General features: G+C 33.8%; 1 non-coding gene across 1 annotated transcript; it reads right to left on the bottom strand.

Annotated features, from left to right (window-relative positions):
- Positions 1–13856: 13856 nt before the first annotated feature.
- LOC128040722 (small nucleolar RNA R71) lies at positions 13857–13963 on the bottom strand. The gene has a single exon (XR_008195528.1). It is a non-coding gene; the product is annotated as a small nucleolar RNA R71 (small nucleolar RNA).
- Positions 13964–20553: the final 6590 nt, after the last annotated feature.

Genomic DNA, 20553 nt, shown 5'->3' with positions numbered 1-20553 from the left:
AATAAGTTAGAAGACATGAGTCCATCTTAGCTTTCATAGCTATTTTCTAGAGCTAGAAGTCAACATTCTGCATCACTTCATCATATGTGAGTGGGTCATCATCTTTATGTCCTGCAGACTCAACGTTAAAAACACTTTCGCCAGATTAGAAGAACTTAGGCCTAGGAGAGACCCTTCCACTACGATGAGGCTCCCTATGATGTTGATAGTTTGTAGGTCTACTATTAGGAGTTGATTCTGGAACCATTTTCGTAGGGTTTTGTATATTTCCCAAAAGCTCCTCGAGTACCTCTTTATTACGAAGTTTGAAGTCATTGATGTAACTTTCTTCAATGAAAGTAGCATGAATTGAGACCATAACAGTTTCCTCTTTCGAGTTATAAAATAAACCACTTTTTTTTTCCTTTTGGGTATCCTACAAACATCACAATTTTGTCCGTGAGTCCTGTGACACCCTCTACTCGACCCGAATAACTGGATCCGGATATAGGATGTTACCACATACAAACACTTAGCATAAATTTTAACAAAGTTGTTAATAATTCTTTTTCAACATACTTCTTTCTATTTTATTTAATTACATAAGATATAAAGAAAGAGTATCCAACAACACAATAGATACTTAAAGATACAATAAGACATTACATCACAATAATTTGTTAAAGACAGACTCCCCTTGGCATAAAGAACTACATGCCAAAATCTTAAGATATTTTCTGTATGCACAGTGACCCTGCACGCTGACTTTCTTTGGCACATTCCTAGATTGTCTCTCCTGGTGCACTCATTCGTACATCAACACTTGAAACAAGAACAACACTTGTAAGTTCAAGAGAACTTAGTGAGATAAAGTACAAAATACCTTGGCGGGTACTTTCGTAATATTGGATATATGCCTATACGCCAGTTTCCATATTGAACATATAATTTTTTATTTGGGCGGAAACTTTCATAATATCATACTTGCACTTATACACCAACTACCATACTTAACGTACCAACTTTCATTTCACTACTTGGTTGACTTCAGATCTTACTAGACAATATTCTATTATCTTTTTCCCTTAGAACAACAAAGGTACTTCTCTAAGGAATATCACTATAGAGTCCACTTTCTACGGATTTTCTCTTCAAACCAATACTTACTATTTTTCCCAGAATGGTTGTTCATAGATGCTATTCACAGGTGGATACTTACTATTTGGATTCATGTTTAGTGAATTCCCATGCTGAGTTCTATACTATCAGTCTATCAATCAAATCATATCCCAATTCAAAACCAACACATGTTCATACTAATAATGAACTATCAAATCATTTAGAAGAATTCTACACATCTCTGTTACAAGATACAAGAATACCCAAAATGAAAAACAACTCAGATTCCATAAAATCCTAGAATGAGACATAATACTATTCAGATATGGTAGATACTAGATAACTCAGATTTCAACCTTACATAGCACAGACAAACTCAGACTGACAAATACTTATATATCTCATAACTAAGAATACACTAATATTTTAAATTGGTAGACTACTATGGCGGATTACTCTCTTTAAAAATACAAATACATACTTTCTTTTTGGAAACTTCCTTTAAGACTCATTCGATTGCACCACTGAACTAATCTAACCAATTTAACTTTAGGCATATCATGTCCTTATTATAGAATTATCTTTCAAAGAACTCCCAGAACGTTCCCATAACTTACGACAAAGGCGAATAACCATATTCTACCACATAGACATCACTGAATATGCCAATGAAACGATACAAAACTTGCCACATTTTCCATACAGAATATGCCACAAAGGCTTAACAGATTATGCCACATAGACAATATTCAAAATGACGTTTTTTTTGTCTTAGAGAACTTTCACAGAAGGCATCTTGGGTTCCTCCCTTATGGACTTATATAAAATTCATGTCGTGATCTATCAGTTCGATTTACATATTACCAAAGGAATCACCATGAATATTCTTATCATCATAATATTCCATGGGTCTCAGCCACATGGACTTGTACATCCTTATGTCGTGATCTACTAGTCTAGTCTCCTTCTCACTGGAGGCAAAACCATGAGTGTTTTCGATGTCGTATAATGCCATGGGTCTTAGCTACATGGACTTATGCATACTTTTATTTTTTAATCTGCCAGTCTGGTCAGCAATATGTCTGCCCTACCAAAGGCATTACAAAGAGAGGTTTTCACTCAGAAGTTATTTACCTAGATCTTATTCACATACTTGACTGATTCTTACCGTCTCATATCATATTTCACTTACTTACCATTTAACTTCTTATTCAAACAATATCTCACACATAACATCATTACATTCATTACACATGTACAATCTTTTCAATATTTCACATGCACATTTACCAATTGTTTGAAAGATTCTCGTTTTATATATTTCTATTTGTACTATTCACATACAAGAGCCAGGATATAGACTCTGTAACAACCCATTTTTCAATGGTGTTAGAAACAATAGTTTCAGGGCCACAAAGCCAATGAATGAGTTCGTAAATATTATTATTTAATAATTATGAGTCAAATATATTATTATATTAAATTTTTATATGATAGTTTTTGTTAATTAAATGAGTAGTTAAGTATAAGTGGTTTTGGAAAATGACGTATTGGGACCTTATTTCTATAAACCGAGCTCGTAAATATTTTTATTAAAATTTAAAGAGTGATTATATAGGTAAATCAAGTTTGGTCCGAAATTTTAGTGATTTGATAGTTAATTAAGTAAAAGAACTAAATTTGTAAAATTGTAAAAGTAAGCCATTATTAGTTTATATGTGTTAAATGGATATAAAAACATGAATTGAGAGTTTTAAATAGTAATTAGGCCATAAGTGTTTATAGTGGATGGTTTAGGTAAGTTATGTTTTGAAATTTTATTTAATTCCAAAGGGTAAAATGGTAAATAAATTAAAAAGTATAAACCTAAATAAGAAAAAAATATTCATCTTCTTCATTTTGTTCTTGGCAACTAAAAGTCACCATTTTTAAGCTCCCTTAGGTTCAACCAAGCTTTAGTTAATGCATGGTTGGATAGTGTGATCTCCAACGACGTTCCAATCGATAGTGAAAGTTTGATGATCTATAAAGAAGAAAACCCAATAAAGTAAGCTTACATAAAACTTAGTAAGTTCGTAAAACAAAACTACTCATACCTATTAACTTAACTATAAAACATACAAATCATGAAACTAACAATCCTTTGTCGTAGATCATCATTTCAACTATTTGAAATAATTAAACCTGAATAATTCATACCATCAAAACACAACGTGTCAAATAATCATATACTAAGGTACAAATCATCATGTCATCTCATTCCATTTTCTTTTTAATAGAGAATTGTTTTACCCAGAGAACACTAGTAAATCAACTTCAGATACATTGGAGGGTAATGATCACACGAGCTAACTTAAGGACATTAACCTATATGCGATATTGCTCACACAAGCTTCAGAGAATCAACAACACATGCAGGACTTGAAGCCATCAGTATGGTATCCATCATCGATATATAGCACCTACTAAGTAAAACCCTACTACTAAAATAACCGGCAACTAATGCCTGCTACATATACAGTGGCACAAAGCCTTCTAAATGTACACCGACACAAAGCTTGCTACGCCCTAATGACATGTCATTTGTATCCTACTATTCACTTAGTTTACACGAGCTTATCCTTCTTTTTCGATAATTTCATACTCAACTTTATCCTTTCGAATCATTAATCATCCAATAGATCATCACAACATTAAATTTCATATTATTAAACAGATAATAAGTTAAACATAAACAATATAAAAAATGTAATATGAACTTACCAAAATAAAATGAATTTGGTTTTGGCATGTAAATATTAGCCTTAATATGGATGATGTTTGGCATGTTATGCTTGAATTATGGAAGATGAAATTATAGTTTGAATATGCATATTATATATGGTTTGTAACTTGTTGGAAATGTTGTGAATTGGTACTTTGTTTTGAATGACTTATATGATTATTGATGTTAGTGGTTGATTGGTATTTTTAGTACCATTTGGGTATGTTTTTGGTAAGTGAAATTTATGGTATGTATTGATACAAACATAGTTGGAAGTTAGTTGATCATTTTGGCCAAATTGATTACATGGTTATACATGTTGTCATTTGAGGTGCCTATGAACATATTGGTTGTATGTTAGTATACCTTATGTATATAGCTTGATTATGCATGATCTTGGTGCCTTGCTATGGCTTGTATATATGTTCAATTTTGGGTGTAGGTACATGTCAAGATAGTAAGAAAAATGGCTTGTAAAATGGTCTATTTTCATCCACACGAGCGTGTGTCTCAGCCGTATGTGACACACGGCCAAGCAACACGGTCATGTGTCCCCTATAGCTTTCAAAGGGTTGCAAGTCAGGCTGTTACATGGCCTATCACACGACCTGGGACACGGACGTGTGAGGTTATTTTGAAGGGTACACGGCATGGCACACGAGTGTGTGGCTTGGCCGTGTGACCCAAGTTAGTAAGTTACACGGGCACAGACATGGGCTGGGACACGACCGTAACTTCGAATGCCCATATGGCCTGAGACACGGGCGTGTCTCCTAGCAGTGTTGAAAATTTTCACTATTTTCTAAAAAATTCTCCAAGTTTCTGATTTAGTTTCGACTTGTTTTTAACGTGTTTTTAGGGCCTCGGGGGATTGTATAAGGTACAATATGTATGATTTAGATTGATTTTAATATTATTATTAATATGATTTGTAATTTTTGAAATTTATGTTCATTTGATTTGAAAACTTTGGTAATGCTTCGTAACCCTGTTCCAGCGACGAATACGAGGTAGGGGTGTTACACTTTCCCTCGCTTCCTCATCTTGAATCACAATTGGATTTTCAGCAGAAGTCTTTGAAGATCTCGTTCTCTTTTAGGACATGATGAATTAGCAAGGATTTAGGGAAAAAAGTAATCGGCAAGGTGGTTATAATGGCTAGGGTTTACGATAGTAAAAAGGCTGCAGTGACAAGAGGATATTTTTGGAGGTAGCTTTTTCTGTAAAAATGTACTGCACTCATTCGTTAATGCCACAGTCTCAAAATTAGTAAACTTATTTTTCTTGGACAGAATGTCCTTCATGATCCTGACATAGTTTGGCATTTGTTTTAAGGCTTCTACCAACGGGATATTGATGTGAAGCCACTTTAGAACATCCAAAAACTTCTTGAATTGCACCTCTTGCTTCTGCTGCTTGAGTCTTTATGGATACGAAAGTGATGAAACTTTTTCTTGCACTGGACAACTTCTTTGAGGAATGAAATTTGCATCTGAAGTAGGGGTGTTCATTCGGTTAACCGACCGGTTAACCGACCCGAAATAACATTAACCGAATTAACCGACCTTTCAAAATCTTTAACCGTTAACCGAACCGAAATTTTTTTAAAAAAAATTAAATGAACCGAAATTTTTTTGTTAATTGATCGATTAACCAATTAACCAAAATTATATGTTTTTTAATTTTGGTTAAAAATTAACCAAATTAACCGAATTAACCGAATTACCCGAATTAATCGAATTACTCGAATTACCCGAATTAACCTAATTACCCGAATTAACCAAATTAACCAAATTGAATCACTACATAATTAAATTATTTTTAGACTTTTAGACTTTAGTTTTAGTCTTAGTTTTAAAATTTTATTTTTATTTATTAAATTATTGTAATCTAATTTTATGATTGGGTTGGGTTGGGTAATTGGGTTGGGTTGAATACTTGGGTTTAGATTGGGTTTAGGTGAATAGTGGGCCTATTTATATATTATAATTTTATTTATCAATTTTTTCGGTTAACCAAAAAATTCGGTTAACTGAACGGTTTCGAACCGAATTAACCATTAACCGAAAAATCAAAAAATAATTAACCGACCCCCGACCGAAAAAATTCGGTTAACCGACCGATTAACCGAATTCGATCGGTTAACCGAATTTTTTCGGTTTTACCCGAATTTTGCACACCCCTAATCTGAAGAAGGTGTTAGCTTATCAGAATTCACTAATTTAGATTTTACCTCTTTAGACTTTATAGAATATAGCTCTTCTGGTGCAGGGATTTCAACTATCGATTGATTTTCCTTTTCCTTGGCAAGTTCATCTTTAATCTTAACTACCTTGGGTTCCAAAGTCTTCCCACTTCGTAAAGCAACTACTTTGTAGTATTCCTTACCCAAATTCCTTGGATTTTCCTTGTCACTTGATAGGGCTCCTTGCGGTCTTTTACGAAGTTCCATAGCTAACTGACCCATTTGGTTCCAAGTTTTTAAATGTTGCTGCTTGGGTTTGGTTTAAGGCGTTATTCTTAGTCATGTATGCCTTCAAAAAATTCTCCAAATTGTTGGACAGTTCAACTTGTGGTGGTTTCTGAACTTGTTAGTTGAATCCTTGAGATTGATTTGATCTATGCTGCATGTAGGTGTTGTTCAATCCACCTTCTTGGTTACTCTAAGAGAAGTTTGGATGGTTTCACTGTGAAGGATTATAGATGTTTGAACGTGATCTTCGTCCACTTCTATTTTGGTTTTGATTCCCTACATAATAAACAAACTCAGGATTTGATGAACAATTCGCAAAAGAATGTTTGTCCCCAAATATACACAGGAAACATTGTCGAATTGACTTGGTGGCTGAGCTGCAATATTGTTCAAATCATTAGTAGTAAAATATTTCAACATTGAAGAGATAGAAGATATTTGAGCTGAGAGCGAAGTGATAGTGTCTCTTTCATGTAGTCCTCTACTACTTATCTTCCTGAAGCTGCTTGATTTGTCGGCCATTGGTAGTTGTTACTGGCTATTCTCTTGATAATTTCATAAGCCTCATTACAAGACTTAGAAAGGAGAGCACCATTTACATAAGCATCTACCACCATCCTAGTATGTGCGTTGAGACCATTATAAAATGTCTTTAGCTAGATGTAATGTAGAATCCCGTGGTGAGGGCACTTGCGAAGTAATTGTTTGAATCTTTCCCATGCCCTGTATAGGGATTTGTCATCCATTTTCTTGAAAGTGGTGATCTCATTCTGCAACTTAGCATTTTTTCTAGGTGGGAAATACTTTACCAGAAAGGGTCTAGCTAATTTTTTCCAAGTAGAAATTGAATTTTGTAACTATTAATTAAGCAATGCTTATGTTCTATCTCGCAACGAGTATGGAGATAAGTTCAACCTCAATGCATCTTCAGTTGCACCAGCTATCTTGAAGGAATCATCACCTCCATGAACAATCGAAGGTGAAGATGTGGAATTTCTGTAGGCATTCCACTAAACTGGCCCACTGTCTGAAGCATCTGAAACATCACAGGCTTCAGTTCAAACTACGATGCCTCAATCTCTGGTCTCCTTATTCTCGAATTTAGCTTATTAAAAAAAGTGGCACAACATACTGCCCTATAGGTTAATCCCTATCATCAGTAATAAGGATTAGATTACGAGCATAAGTGGCTCCATTCCCTTGAACCCAGTTTTGATTTTCAAGGTCTATTTCTGCGGCTTGTCTCTGGGCTAATATTTCTTGTCTTCTTTGTTTAAATGTCCACTTGATTTCACGGTCTATAGGGAGTAAATCGATGATTCGATCTATGCTCATAAATACTTGAAAAGATAATCACAAAAAATAAAAAATTAATTAAATAAAAATAAAAATAAAAAAACTAAATTGCAAGAAATAATTTCACAAATAATGATTAAATTAACAATCCACAGTAACCGTTTTAAAAGATTGGTTCGTGATGGAATGTGCATGTTTACATAGTCATTATTAAGTAATAAGTAAGTAAAAGAGTTATTGTCTCCATAGAGACTGTATCTGTTAATCAAATAATTGTAAAATTATGAATTTACAAGTTGGTAAGAAAAACACAATATTTTGGGGTGATGGATGTTAAATTAAATTAAATGCAATGAAATGTAACAAATGGAATGAGATGGTTAACGCTTGACTTCATTCATTTCCTATCATGCTTAACAATTTTTTGGAAAAATTCTATGGCAACTCAATCATTCATTAACTTGGAATCTAATGTAAGTTCTTTCAAAATCTTATACTTAGAAAAACATGTATATTTCTATGTCCATATTTAACTAAAGATTCCTTAGAATTTATGTGAAGAAATAGGGAAGCAGTAGGTTGAAACAATTTAATCGCACAAACCTAAAAGTTATGCAAGGTAATAGAGCTCTTTCGAGTTATTACGAACTTTTAATTTAATTGGGTTAAGATCTAAATTAAGCATGCACCTTACAATTATTGTGTCCATTAATAGCCATTTGGTTAGGATTGATCAACTAATTCTAATGCATTTAAACATATTTTAATGCATGAAATACATAAATGATTTTAATTGGAAGCATGAACAATTGATGCACAGAACATCATAAACATGAATCAAATGAACTTCATCAAATTAATGCAATCATTCTAGCTAAAGCTAAATTAAGTCATAATTTTTAATGGAAAAACATCAAAACAATTTGCGAACATGTTGAATAACTAAGAACAAAAATAGGAAGAAGAAACTCTTGATGATTTCAGTGGTTCTTTGAAGACCGGTCGTGGTGGCTTTCTCTAATCCTCGTGATTACTCCTTCACAAAATGCTCCTCAAGGTGCCAGCCAAGAGTGTTTTTCCTCAAGGGAAAATGCTAGCTAAAGGAAATGGGGAAATGGAAATGCTTTAGCGTGGAAGAGAGAAAAAAACTGAGTTGATGGAAAAGTGAAGAATGAATGAAGGATGAATGAATGATGTTTGGAATGGGAGATGAGAGTTGGTATTTGTAGTTGAAGAGTAGCATGAGAGTTTACTAGAAATAGCTTGGAGATACCTTAAATTGCTCCCTTGCTTGGAGGTTGGGTGATTGCTTCATTCATGCATGAGTTCATGCATGAATCATGCAATACAGTGGACGATAATCAAGGTAGAAGTTGGGGACTGGTTTGCGATTTCTTTGCACTTGTAGGGGCCTTTAAATTAATTATCCCAAAGCTAATTTGGGTAGCTCTCATGCCTTTTCCGAATTTGGGTCATTTTCCCCCTTATTGGATGGTTTTTACAACGCAATTTAGAGCAGACTTCATTGCTTTTAGCAACCACCTTCCAAGTTGGGTTGAATTGAATTTATGAGTCCAATTGATGAGCTTGTTGTCCACATGAAGTAGAAATTAACTTGTGTTCATGTGTGGTATTATTGACTCCCACATGAATTAATTTAGTGGTCCAACTGCAGCAAATTGAGTAAAAATTAACATATAGCATAAAATAGAAAAAATATGTAAAATTAATACTAAATTGTATAAAATTACAAACCTCACTCAAATTAAGTCTAATGTCTTAATATGAATTAAAATAACTCAATTGGCTACCCACATGATCAGAATTTGCATAACTTATGAGTAAAATGGTTCTAATAAAAACTATATAGTTTAAATGTATCACACCCCCAAACTTAATCCATTGCTCATCTCGAGTAATGTTTCATGCAAAGAAAAAATTTAAGGAAATCTTGAACAATATTTACCAAGAACCAACTTTTCACATAATCATGTAGCAACAAATTTATGCTCTCAAACTCTTTTTGCTAATAACTAGCTTTGTAGCAGATATTATTTCAAAATCTTATGTTAAGTACAAGAAAATGCTATCATAAGTCATAATTTGCATGCATCTCAAAGTCATATATAAAATTCACCATTATATTTTTGCTATTTGAGTCATTTTAATTATTGGTTTAATTATTGGTCTTCATATGTTGCACTTAATAATTTCCCTCCACTAATGTAGTCGACATAATTATCAAAATCAATAGGTCTGTTATAAGGTTGTAATGGGGCTAGGCTCAAGGTAGGGATAAAGAGAAGTGATTTTTAGGCTAAATCATCTTAACCCTAACTTTGTCTTAGATCTTTTAGGGCACAGTCTTCCTACTAATGGGTTTTAACACCCCCAAACTTAATTTGAAACTTATGCTCAACAATATATCTTAACACTTGAGTTGAGATTTTTCTTTTTCTTCTTTTGAATCATATACATCTTTCTGAATTTTCGCCTGAATTTTACTCACCAGGACAAGTATAGCTAAGAGTGGTGCAAGATAGTGTAAAAATTTAAAAGATGATAATATGTCAACTTATTATGTAGGTAAATAACAATAAAATAGGCTCTATGGCTCAAACTTAGGTTTCAAGGGTTAAATTCATATGGTAGGCTTGAAAGGCTCAAACGATCAAAAGAAAATGTGCCAAAATCACATTTAGTTTCTTATGCCTCCTATGATTTCGCCTCAAGAAAGTTACTAAGACAATTCTAAAGACTTAAATCTTCATGCATGTCTACTTCTAAGGAGAGTACATTTCATAGCAAAGACTATAAAATAAAAAAAATTATACTTTCATATGAGCTAACTTGTTAACAAAAATTGTTTCTAAGCATCATTTTATTTAAGCATACTTATGTGAAAATTGAAAATTTAAAAAATCATAAAAGATTGGCCTTTACCCCCATTAAAAAGAAGCAATGTTCTCATTGCAAAATAATAAAGTAGTGAATGAAAACTGTACACTAGGTAGGACTCAGAAAAGATAGGTGAGCCATGAAGACCGCTTAAGTACCAAGTCTTTCTTGAAAAATCCAATCCTTAGACATATACATTCATATTGCCACACTACTATGTTCTTTACTAGAGAACAAAAGAAATGGAAGATATTGACTTAGTTTATTCATGAATTGCAAATTATTCAACTTTATTATGTATAAAATAAAATATTCCTAAAATAAATAAATAAATATCTTAAGAGTACTACTAAGAAAAAGAAATTCCCCTCTTTTATTAATCTGAATCACCCCCTTTGTCTTGTTCCATTGCCCTCTCGTTCTCGTTTGTATTCACGTCCTTTTCTTTCCATTACTCGAAGATATGATTTGAGAACTTAGGAACGAAACCGTTAGAGATATTTTTAAAAGTATTTCTTATGAAATTATTTCTAATTTTTGCATATTTCTAATAAGCCCGTTGTTGGCTATATATAAATTTCCACATACCCATCATAGTTTAAATTTCTGATTTCTTCATAGTGTTTGAAGAAGTGGGCATTGGAATGGTCAACTTAGGATTAACACTTGGCTCAACTGGTTCAACAATATTTGGACACACTTTCAGTTTAGGGTTGTTCGGTTCGCCTTTAGATTCTGCTTCTTCTATTTCATTTACTGAGTCAGCTTCTGGTTCATATTTAATTGAGGACTCATCAGATTCTAGTTTGTTCGGTTCATACGACTCGATCTCGCCCAATTGTTCAACATTCACCACTAACCTTTCAAGATCATGTCTTGTTATACAACCTTGAACATAATGACCCTTCAGGTTTGCTTTTGATTCATCTTGGGCCTTCAAGCAAAGTGAAGTAATCAATGGTGGAAAATAAGCACTTCCTGCCTTTTTCCTCGCACAATCTTGGATTTCTTTGAGAATAATTTTCCCAACATTGATTGACTTCTCTATCATAATTGTATATAATAAAAGCATTTGTTCCATCGAGATGGTGGAACTATGTGAGATAGCCATTGATTTATTGTAATTTGGAGTAGCAAATTAAACTAATTATCACACTTTGGAAGCTTGAAAAGAAGCATTTTCAGTATATTTGAATTATGTTTTCTTAAGTTTTAATAAGTTAATAAAATGTGCAAAATTGAGTCTTTTGTTGACCTTAGAGGCCAAATGAGGCCTAAGGGTGAGCTAACGCACTTCGTGAGTGTACAAAAGACTTTTAAAAGGCATATTAAATTGATACTGGTCACTACATCACAACACGGGATCACCGATGTCGCAACATAGGGAGCATAATAGAGAAACCTCAAGACTGCCTTCAATGTCGCGACACAGTTTGAGAGTGTCGTGACATACCTCTGAAGATATCCCAAGAAGAGTACACTAACTGCTATGTTGTGACACAGGTCCTAGTGTGTCGTGACATTGACTTTGGAACAGAAATCAAATATGAAATAGGGGCATTTTGGTCTGCACAATCAAACTTAAATCTCGAGTACATCAGCCGACCTAGGGTTAAGGATGATGGCCACTTAGAATCTATAAATAGGCTCCTTTGGCACATGTTATGGATGTCATGCAATTAGCCTAGATTCTCTCTTTTAAATTTAGTTTAGTTTTCTTCTTTTCTTAGGTTTTTAGAATTTATTTTCAGTTGCTCTTTGTTTACAAGAGATCTGATTTGTTGAGATCGTCAAACTCTGGGGATTTTTTTTCATCTTTAATACAAATCAGGTGTTTTCTCAAACTCTACACTTTAATCCATTTATCATGTTCTCTCTTTACACCAATTCCATATTGTTTGTGAAAGCCATGAGCAACTAGTCCTCCTATGGGGGATTAGCGAGTGGAGGTATGATTTATTAACTGTCTTGTAAGGTTACTCAATGGATCAGCTATTTGGGAAAAGAAGAACGTGAAACAAACCCTAGGCTTCACAACCCTCGGAAGTCATCAAGGTGGGAATTAACCCAAAATTGATATTGCCCATCTGTGAACACCTTTACCCCAAACCAGTTTAGACTATGAGGTCAGAAGATAAGTAGTCCTTACTAACTCATTATGTTAGTGAAAGATCAGAAGATCCTGCTAGGGTAGCGACTAGATGATTGACGAAGAACCTGAGACGAAAGTTGGTTGGGATTACCGAAGTTAGCTAATCACCCAAAAACAAGATTTGATTCACTCTACTATTCTATCTCTTAAATTTAATTTCTTTTATGTTATATTATTTTATCATTATAGAAAGCATAAAAACCCTTTTTTCTGTTCTCATATTATAACTGATTTAAAGTACCAATTAGATCTTTTAGTGTTTAGTTTAGAATTGATCTAGCACTCGCCTCCCTTGGGTACGATCCCCAGAGTACTCACCTAATTCGTTGTAAAATATATTACAAATCGACCCGTATACTTGTGGATATCGCCTTGTATTTCTATATTTTATTGTAGTATTCACACTCTGAACGTTGGCATGTTCGGAGGCGGTCAAGTTGTTGGTGCCGTTGTCGGGGAGGCAACGTCACTAGTTTAATTTTAATTTTTACACGTAAAATAATATTTAGAAAATTTTTAAGTTATAGATACGATTTTAGTTTATTTTATTGTTACTAATCTTCTCTTTCTAGGTTTAGTGTATGACTCGTAGTATGGACACACCTATTGTAGCATCTACAGATCTAGAGAGAACAATTCGAAGAAATTGCCAACAACAATAGCAGCAACAACAGATGTAAGATCCACTAACACTTGCTGGAAGTAACGTACCACATGAGAATCCACTATTCAGTGACGCTGACGATAACGCCCTAGGAAATCCACCAGCACCACAGCTACCCATAAACGTACATATGGCTCAAAACGAGAGAATCCTAAGGGATTATGCCTTACCAAGCTTGGACATGGTTTAGGAAAGTATAAAAAGGGCAACAAGTAAAGCTAATAATTTTGAGATCAAAGTGATGATGATTCAGATGATTTAGAATAATCTGCAATTTAAGGGCACGGTGACAGAGGACCCTAATAAGCATTTAAAACTGTTTCTCCAACTCTGTAATACTTTTAAGTATAACGGGGTCACTGATGACGCTATTCATCTTTGGTTGTTCCCCTTCTCATTGATTGATTACACCTTTTCTTGGTTAGACTTGCAGGCACCAGGATCTATCACAACATAGGATTAACTCACTGGAAAGTTCTTACAGAAGTTCTTTCCGATTAGCAAAGCAGTTCAACTAGGAAGAGATATTGCTATCTTTAGACAGATGTAGGGAGAAAGTTTTTATGAGGCGTAGGAACATTTCAAAATGTTGATTCAAAAATGCCAACACCACAGATTTCCTGAGTGGATTCAACTGCAAGTATTTTATAACGGGTTGGATGCGAAAGCACGGTCTGAATTTGACAGAGTAGCAGGAGGAGCCCTTATGAACAAAACGTACAAGGATTCGTACAAAATTATTAAGAACATGGAATTGAACTCCTGCCAATGGCCGATTGAATGATTCACATATAGCCAGAAGCCCGCTATTGTTAAAACATCCAAGAGGATGACAGGTATCAGTAGATAGTGGATAGACTTAACTGTATCAAGTCTACTTCTACATAGTTTATGAATGCAGGAGACAAACCGCTCTTCTATTATATCAATAATCTTATTGAGGATGTAAAATACATGGTGGAAACCCTTATTCGAATACATATAACCCCGGCTAGAGGGATCACTCAAACTTGAGATGGAGAGGAAATCAAGGAGGAGGTAACAACTTAAATCAAGCTAAAACTACTAATTATCAACCTATTTGAAAAAAACCTCAGGATAGGGTCAATCCAAGTGACTATAATATATGTAGCCAACATCTGGATAGAATCGAGGGAGAAATGTAGTCAATGAGAATGGATGACAAGCAGGTGCAGTCTGGGTGCACCATTTCAACAAGAACATTGAGTAAACTCCAGGATCAAGTGAGCATATTGATGAGAATGATGGTTAACATCAAAAGGAAAATTGACACAGGTATTCTGAGTAATACAGAAGACAATCCACGGAGAGAAGGTAAGAAGCACGTGAAAGCGGTTACACTCCGATCGGGCAAAGTACTGAGTAGCCCAGAAACCATTACTCCAGAGACAATTACAGAGAGTAATGATGATCCTCAAGAGGAATCCCTAGAGACAGGAGATGAGTTAGAACCAGAAGAGGTAACCACACCAGCAGCGGAGACATAGAAGGAAATAACTAAAGATTCTACTAGTGCAAAAATCCCATTCCCTTCAAGACTAGAGGGAAAACAAAAGCAAGGTGAGGATGAATTTTTAGGTTTCCTGAACTTGTTCAAAACATTAAATGTTAACCTGCCCTTAATAGAGCTAATAGAGAAAGTTTCTAAGTACACCAAGTTTTTAAAAGAAATTATGTCTAGGCGTAGGAAAATTAAGGTAGGTGAACAAGTTAGTATAAGCGCTTCCTGCAGTGCTGTTATCTCAAGACGGGTTCCCCAAAAATTAAAAGACCCAGGAAGTTTTACAATTCCCATAGAGATAGGGAGCATTTATTTTAATAGAGCTCTAGGTGACTTAGGAGATAGTATTAATTTGATGCCTTTATCTATGTTTAAAAAATTGGGTTTAGGGGATCTTAAAAATACGCATATAACACTACAGTTGGCTTACAGATCTTCAGTTCATCCGAAAGGTGAATTAGAGGATGTGTTAGTCAAAATGCGTAGTTTCATTATTCCAACAGATTTTATGGTGCTTGATTTTAAGGAAGATCATGAGATACCAATCTTATTAGGTAGACCTTTCTTTGCCACTTCTAGATCCACCATTGGATAAATTTCCCAAATTTTAAATTTCTGGTCGATTGTTTCAATTTTAAACACAATGCATCTAGCCTACTTTTCACACCATTTACATTAGATTAAAGAGCTATAAAATTTGTTTTCTTTGCATGGTTTTAATGATTTACATTCAGAGAATAGATTCAACAAATTTCCTTCTCAAAATACTCTCTTTTCACCCAAAATTATTCAAAAAGTAGCCAAAAATATTCGAAATTTCTTAAGATTCTTGAATCAAGATTTTCAATCAAAGGATTTAGAACAAATAAAAGGTAATTATTATTTCTAAACTTATTTTTATGATGATTAAAAGCATATTTACATGATTTGAGTGATAATTACATGATTTTTCATTAATGTCATCTTCTTCAAAAGCTTAAGGTGCTTTAATGGTGGATCTAGAATTTTGAGAGGAAATCCACAAATCAATGGATGTTCCAAATCAAAATGGATCTATTAGAAGTTTTTTAATCTTATTTATCAAGATTAAACATGTTTTGTAAGGTAATTTAAGGAAATTTGAATTTCATTATCTTCATGAACCGATTTTCTAGATTTTTGTGAAATTGATTTAAATGTGAAATTGATACTTAGTATATGTTTATTTGGTCTAGTATTGTCATTTGGAAGTGATTAGGAGGGCTGGAGTGATCGATTTTGTGAGGAATCGAGTTTTCGACTTGATGATACAAATCAAGTAAGGTAACTTTGAGTAAGAAGTTCGTGTAGCCTAGTTGATGAAAATTTATGTTTATTATATCTTTTGGAAGGTGGTAATATCTATTTTATCTCTATTGAAGTTTCGAATCTTGAAGAGGATCGAGCTAATCAAAGTTGAAGCTTGGATTTGCTTAGTTGTTCACTTGGTTATGGTTAAGTTAGTTGTGTGGTGAGTGTTAGTAAAGGGCAATTTGGTAAATTGACCACACTTATGCTTAATTGGATGATTAATTATTGATTGAAAATATTTAATTGAGTTTTGGTTGGTTAATTTTGCAAGATTATTAATATATGTTTAAGTGATGAAATTTTTGTTAAATGTTGGTAAGTGAGCATCTAGTGATTTTATGTGCTTGATTTGATTAAATATAATGGTGAACTAAGCAAGTATGCTAGAGTTTTTGGTTCATGGTATGTTGATATTTCAATTCATAAATGAACATTGATAATAGGTAATTGGTATGCTAGATTTAATTTGATGTTAAAATGGCTATGTTACATGATTCACATATGCATTTTGGCACTTTAAATTGAGCACATTTTTTATTGAAATTATATTATGATTGATTGATTATATTGGGATTATAGCATGGTGGATCCATTGGATATAGTTGGCATGCCATAGGATTTGTGAGTACTCACCAAATTGATATGTTATTTGTGAGTAATAAGACTCTAAGTGGACTGATTTGGAGTAGATAAGGGAGTCTTGAGTTTGTGTCTCCACTCAACGAAACTAATTTGAGGTGATATAAAGGAGCATGTGGCCTCTGCTCACTCAATCCGAGACTGATTCTGATTCTGATTGGGAGTAGGGAGATCCGTTTATTCGATGTATGATCACCCGATTAAGCCATGATTGTATATGTCAATATAAATGTATGAATTGTTATATGCTAAATTGATGATTATATGCCATGATTAATTATGATTTTTGATATATGGTTGAGCATATCACATTGAGCTATTATGGATTGATATTGTGATTGAAAATTTGTATTTGATTGGTTTTCGATTTAAGCATGATTTGGGCGCTAATTTACTCGTCGTTTTATTAACATTCACTAAGCTTTTTAAGCTCACACCCTCACATCCATGCAGTTAACTGATGAGATTGAGGAGTTGAGGAACCGAACAAGAGAGTTCCAAGAGATTAAGGCTCGGTAGAGATTTAGTTACATGTTTTAGAGATGTTAACCATGCATTTTGGGGCTTCCAGGACTTAGTTTAATTTTGGTTGTAATTGGACTTGGACATTGGATATTTTTAATTTTGGATGGTTTTATAATATCATATATGCATGCTTGAGTTTGATTATTAAATAATTTACGATGTATTGTTGCTTGATAACACGGTGATTGATAACATAGTGTGTGAGGCATAATGTTTACACTAATCGTTGTTTAAATGAAGCTTCCATGGAGTGGTTTACTGGCGACTAAGGTGCGCCACTTGTTTGAATTAACCGGTGGGTGATATACATGAAATTGAATGTTTAATTCTATTTAATTGAGGCTTAATTGGTGTTAATAAATTCAATTGAAGGTGTATGAATACGTATGATATTTAATTGTAGCTAAATCGGGTTTAAAATTGAATTTTTCGCACAGAAAAAATTGCAGTGGACTGTTGGGGTTCGAATTTTGGTTTTTTGAAATTGGTTCTCTAGTCCGTTTAAATTACAAATTAGTCCTATTACTTGATAAGTCTAATTAGAGCCTTAAATGATAAGGAAACTTGAGAAAATTTTAGGATTAGACTCGTAATTGATAAAATTTGTTAGAAACGCACTCAATTTAATATTTGGGTATAGTACTGATAGTTTGAAATTGTTATGATTTAGTCCTTAATGATAAAACTTGAATTAGACATAGAAAATAAACTCAGATTAAGCTGAAATTTTAGTGCTTGCATAAATTGACTAAAAAAGGGTTGGTAAATGTGTAGATCTAAATTTGGGTTTTTTAATCGTATGTGATAAAATGACAAAAATGCCCTTAGGTTAAATTACTTATAAAAAATTTAAAATTGGTTCACAAATTGCTTCCGCATTAATAAATAACTAATAAATGGGTAAGATTGAGCTGTTATAAGGTCAGGGTATGTCTTGGTAGGTCGTTAGCTGGAGAGTCACTTAGGTGGCTAATGTAACGGTTTGAATTCGGGTCGGTCAGTCCCGATCGGGTTGGGGTGTCACATGGAATTAGAAACCTTAGTTGCTATGGAAAGAAATTCTAAAGAAAACCTGTTGGAGAACAATTTAGGGTTTAAACCATTCGAATATGAAAAAGGTAATGAAGGTATGGGTTTGATGGAAGCCAATTCGAGGAGTTATGATCAACCACTGCAGTTCTAACCACTACAATTGTAAGTTCGGGGAATTTACACAACCCAAGTTGTCAATGGAGGAACCGCTTAAGTTTGAACTAAAGGTACTTCTGTCCCATTTAAATTATGTTTATCTTGGTAACTGTTCTACTTTGCTTGTGATTGTTTCAACAGACTTAACAGAACATCAAAAGGAGCAATTGCTTGTTGTTTTAAAGAAATTTAAAAAGACAATTGGTTGGACCATAGCTGACATACGAGGTATAAGCCTTTCCTTCTATATGCATAAGATTATTTTAAAGGAAGGTGAAAAAGGTAAAATTGATAGACAATAGAGACTTAACCCTATCATGAAAGAAGTGGCATAAAAGGAAGTGATCAAATGGTTAGATATGGGAATTTTTTACCCCATCTCAGATAGTTCTTGGGAAAGTCAGGTACAATGCGTACCAAAGAAATGAGGAATCACGATTGTCAAGAATGAACGTAACGAGTTAATCTCAATGAGAACTGTCATGGGTTGGAGAATCTATATTGACTACAGAAAGTTGAACAAAGCCACTTGTAAGGATCATTTTTCATTGCATTTTGTGGACTAGATGTTAAATCGACTGGCAGGTAACAAATTTTACTACTTTTTAGATGGATATTCAGGATACAACCAAATAGTTGTAGCCCCGGAAGACCAACATAAAACTAATTTTACCTATCTGTACGGTACATTTTCTTTTAGGCGAATTCCTTTCGGCTTATGTAATGCACCTATCATATTTCAGTGATGTATGATGGCAATTTTCACTGATATGGTTGAAAATTATGTTGAGGTTTTCATGGATGATGTTTTTGTTTTTGGTAACACTTATGATGTTTTTTTGAATAATTTTTCTAAGGTACTTAAAAGATGCGAGGAGACGAATCTTGTCCTTAACTGGGAGAAATGGCACTTTATAGTTAAGGAGGGAATTGTCTTAGGACAAAAATTTCCAAAAATAGAATTGAAGTGGATAAAGCAAAGGTGGACGTAATTGAAAGATTACCACCACTATTTAGTGTGAAAAGAGTTAGAAGTTTCTTAAGCCATGCTAGTTCTTATCGTAGATTTAAGAAGGATTTTTTAAAAATTTCTAAACCTTTATGTATGATTTTAGAAAAAAGATATTGTTTTTTATTTTAACAAAGCATGTTTAGAAGCTTTTGAGAAAATGAAAAATCAGTTAATCTCATCCCCAATAATCGTTACACCTATTTGAAAGTCACCTTTTGAGTTGATGTGTAATGTAAGAGGTTTCGCTGTTGGAGTTGTGATGGGTCAAAGAACGAACAAAATGTTTCATCCTATCTACCATGCAAGCAGAACTTTGACAAGAGCCCAGATTAACTATACGGTAACTAAAAAAGAAATTTTTGCTGTAATTTTTTCTTTTGGAAAGTTCCATTCATATCTTATAGGTACCAAAGTTACAGTGTTTACCGATCATGCAGCTATTAAGTATTTACTCACGAAGAAATATGCTAAACCGAGGCTAATTCGTTGGATACTTTTACTCAAAGAATTTGACCTTGAGATCCAAGAAAGAAAAGGTGTTGAAAATCAAGTAGCCAAATATATGTCGAGGTTGGAACATAATGAGGTAACTTTTTCACTAGTTCCAATTAATGAAAATTTTCTTGATGAACATATCTTCAAGGTAAGTTGAATCTATGAAACACCTTGGTTTGCTAAATTTGTCAATTATTTAGCATGTGGAATAGTGCCTCAAGAAATGACATACCAACAAAGTAAGAAATTCCATCATGATAGTTGGTACTATTTCTGGGAGGATCCGTTTTTGTTTAAACAATGTGTAGATAACATAATCAGGAAGTGCGTAGCTAGAAGTCAGATTGACAAGATTTTGAACCATTGCCATTCATCTACGAGTGGGGGACACTTTGGTGGTTCCTGTATAGCAGCAAAGATTTTACAAGCTGGAATCTTTTTGCCTACAGTGTTTAAAGATGCATATGCGTATGTGAAAAATTGCAATCGATGCCAAAG

Source organism: Gossypium raimondii, chromosome 4 (genome assembly GCF_025698545.1).
Source record: "Gossypium raimondii isolate GPD5lz chromosome 4, ASM2569854v1, whole genome shotgun sequence".
In the NCBI taxonomy this organism is placed as follows: Eukaryota; Viridiplantae; Streptophyta; class Magnoliopsida; order Malvales; family Malvaceae; genus Gossypium; species Gossypium raimondii.
The sequence above is the reverse complement of the archived record's forward strand: the minus strand, read 5'-3'. Positions and strand labels throughout refer to the sequence as shown.